Source organism: Arachis ipaensis, chromosome B5, assembly GCF_059453495.1.
Source record: "Arachis ipaensis isolate K30076 ecotype BB chromosome B5, ASM5945349v1, whole genome shotgun sequence".
Classification (NCBI taxonomy): Eukaryota; Viridiplantae; Streptophyta; class Magnoliopsida; order Fabales; family Fabaceae; genus Arachis; species Arachis ipaensis.
Window position 1 is genome coordinate 151,011,751 of NC_142440.1, and position 3,840 is coordinate 151,015,590.

The window sequence follows — 3,840 nt, forward strand, 5'->3', positions numbered from 1 at the left end:
GTTTTTAATGAGGCAGTCCCATCATTAAAGGATATTGTGCTCTTTTTTCTTCATTAAGAGTTTTTCTCACTGAGTTTTTCTTTAGTAAGGTTTTAACGAGGCAATAATCCTAAATGATCATCTAAGGGGAGTGTTGTGATAAGAATTTCTTATCACATCTTATGTGGATGCCCATTTTTCATAAGATATATTTTCTCAAGAATGACTGTATTTAATATAGTTTGAAAAAGTGAAGCTTTGTACATGTATAAATAGGAGCATAGGTTGAGACTTTTGATACACAACAAAAACAATAAAATCATTCTCTCTTTTATATATTGTTCTCTTCTTTCTCTCTTACAAATAAGTTACTATATATATTAGTAGATATATAAATTATCTTTATTATATTAAGTTAATTATATTGACTAATATTAATACTAAAGTCTTCTACTTCTTTATTTTATCTTCTTTATTTATTTTACAATACTTTTTAATTTAATTTATCAAACATAAATATTACAATTTTTAAAAAATCATCTTTTAAAAATTAGTTTTTATAAACTATTTTTAAAAATTAAAAACTTTATTAAACTAAACCTAAGTCTTTTACTCTTTTTAATTACTTGTCTTTTTAAATGTACTTCTTCAGGTTTTAAATTATTATTTGCCAATTATCTTCTTCATCTCTATCTCATTTAAATTAAGATGGGTAATGGGATGAGAACTTGTCATTTACGGTGAAGACATCAAAGTGATACGAGTGTAATGTGATGATAGTAATGTAACATGTAAATTAATAGCACCCAAAAGAAAGTTACTATTTTTTCTCACATACTTTTGTAGAGATAACTTCAATAAGAGATATTTACTTCTATTAAATGTTTGGTAACAATAAAAAAATTAGACAAAAACAGCCATAACTTACCTTATTTAATATTTATTAATTGTTGCAATAATTAATAAATACTAAATAAGATAAGTTTTTATTGTATTTTTTATCTTCCTAGCATTATCTTTTCCTTTTAGGCTTTCACCAATATCATTTTTGTTACATTGGTAAATAAGGAAAGTGAAATGCGCAAATTGACGGGCACTAATGCACTATCAATTGTAATTTGAAAATAGTTTATAACAAAAAAAAAAGTCAAAATAGTTAAAATTTATTTTATTTAATATTTATTAATTATTTTTAAAATTAATAAATATTAAATAAAGATGAATTTAAACTTTTTATTGTTTCTTTAGCACTATCGTTTGCAATTCGTACAAGGTTTTGTTAGGAAATGAGTTGGAACTTTTTTGTTGTTACTAGGCGACAAGTATACAAGAAGATGTTGCAACTAGACAAAAGAGTAACATGAATAGTTTCAATTCTTTATAGGCACGTGTGGTGAATGCTGATACAGTTGTGGCCATGGTTAAGGTATTCGTCACATCAAAACAGATTGGTTAAAAGGGCATGTCCACATGTTATGATATGTGTAGATGCATGCTTTAAAATAGTCAACTTACTTTTCTTCCACCGTTAAATAATACATGAACTTAAATTTAAGCGAGATTAAAATCATATTCATTATTGAATATGATAGAATGGAGTATGAGTTTAAACGGGGTTATTAGGAAATGAATGACCAGAAGATAGTTGGCATGTTGCCGCTGCAAGTTGATTTTGGTTGTATATTCCTTGGTTAAACAACCATAGCAATCAAAAGTCAAAACATTCTCATGGTATGTATACGGGTTAATGGTCAAATTTATCCATTAAATATAATTTGTTTTTAAAATTAATTCTCAAAAAAGCTTGTTAGTCATATTAAACATTAAAAAATATAATCGTAAATTAAATCAGTCGTTCTGTTAGATAGTAATGTGTTATATTAAAGGGTAATGCTAAGTACAAAAAAAATAGTCAGAACTTGCTTTATTTAGCATTAATTAATTGTCGCAACAATTAATGAATGTTAAATAAGGCAAGTTATGGCTATTTTTTTGTTGATTTATTTGGTTACCAAACATTTATGTATATTAAATATAGCACGACATTATGATATATCAAATTAATATCACATGTCAAAAATTAGTAATCGCAAAAATTTTAAGACATGATATGTCAACCAATAATTTGATCATACGTAATATTGATCCGTTTGTTTTTTTTTTTTTAAATAAAAAGCTCAACACAGTAAGGTGGGGCATCAACGTCTCAACAGAAAAGTATTAAACAGATAAAATAAACTAATTCTTAATTATCTTCGACAAAAGCCATTAACAACCCAAAAAATCAAATATCACTCTACTCTTTGTAACTCTTAATCGACTTGTTAACTACTCCTGCAACACTTGATTCTTAATTTCTGAAAATTTTGTCATTCCTTTTCAACCAAGTGCTCCAAATGATAACAATGAAACAAAACTCACTAATATTCTATTAATTTGACTGCACGATTGACCCCCTGAACCACGTAAACTTACGATCATTCAGCTCTATATCCAGCAGTTCGATAAAGCTGTTAACACACTAGCACATTTTCTTTCTTCCAACTGCACAACCTCATTGAAGACACCCATGTAGCAAAGAGGAACCTGACATATTTTAGATAAAAAAACTCAACTCTTCCCACACAGCAAGCTTCTCTTCCCTTGTATGCGCACCATACACCAAGCAAACAGCACAAATAAAATTATTGTTTGTCAATTCCTCTTCTATACACAACCATCTCTCCCCTTTATAACAATTAATCAACCTAAACATCATAACATCCCATATTATTAATAAACCTCTAGAAGTACCTTCCGATCCCACAAATTCCAAACTCACCGCATCATTACCCTAAAATTGCACTACATCAAACTTAGAAATCACCTCCTTCTTTGTCTCTATCAATTCTAATTTATTCACATTATTTTTACTCTTAAATTTTTTTACCATTTTCCACTTTCCAACATCCCCTAAACCCCTCATATTCCACAAACTAAAATCATTTAAAAACTTTATTATACACCTTATTTCGATTTTTAGGGCGGCACCTTCTTGTTTTCTCTTTCTGTTTTGTTTGCCTTCTTTTTTGTGCCAATACTTCATTCTGAATTTGGAGAATAGCCATAATATCCTCATCCTCATCATATATTGATCTGTTATATCATTAAAATATTAAAAATGTGACTAATTTGATTTGTAGTTATATTTTTTAAGAACTAATATTCTTATAAAAATTTTTTGGAGACTAATTTATAGAATAAGTTATTTTTAAGAAACGAATTTGAATATTAACTATATGTATAATTATAGAAAGAGTAAATATCCAAATGTATCTTAAATAATTCAAATCAAATACCTTGTTTATCAACAAATTTTATTTTCTAAAAGATTTGAAAAATTACTCTCTTTAAACATATTAGTTCGTTTGTCGTTTCGAGGAAAAACTGGTTTATCTTATAATAATATTTTTAAGACTTAATTATTTTATAATAGAATCTATATTAGAAATTTGTTTGTCCAATATCCATATTTAAAATTTGATTGAAACCGACGAAAAAATCAATTTGTTTAATAGGAGTAAAACCAGAAGACTTTTATACAAAAAAAAAAAAACATCTGTTGAAAAACAAGGTGTCTAATCTAAAATTTATTAGAGACCAATTTTAATGTTTACTCTCGTAGAAATTGAAGTATTGGATCACATGTGTGCTGTGAACAATATTTCTGATGGTAACTTGGCCCCCAACTGATTGAAAATTTCTTAAAAGAATTGGTCAATTCCATTTAACCAAAGACAGATGTCTAAATTCCTTATATGATTATCCTGAATTTAATCTAAGGACTCCCATGTTATATGTTATTGATTTCAATACATGAGA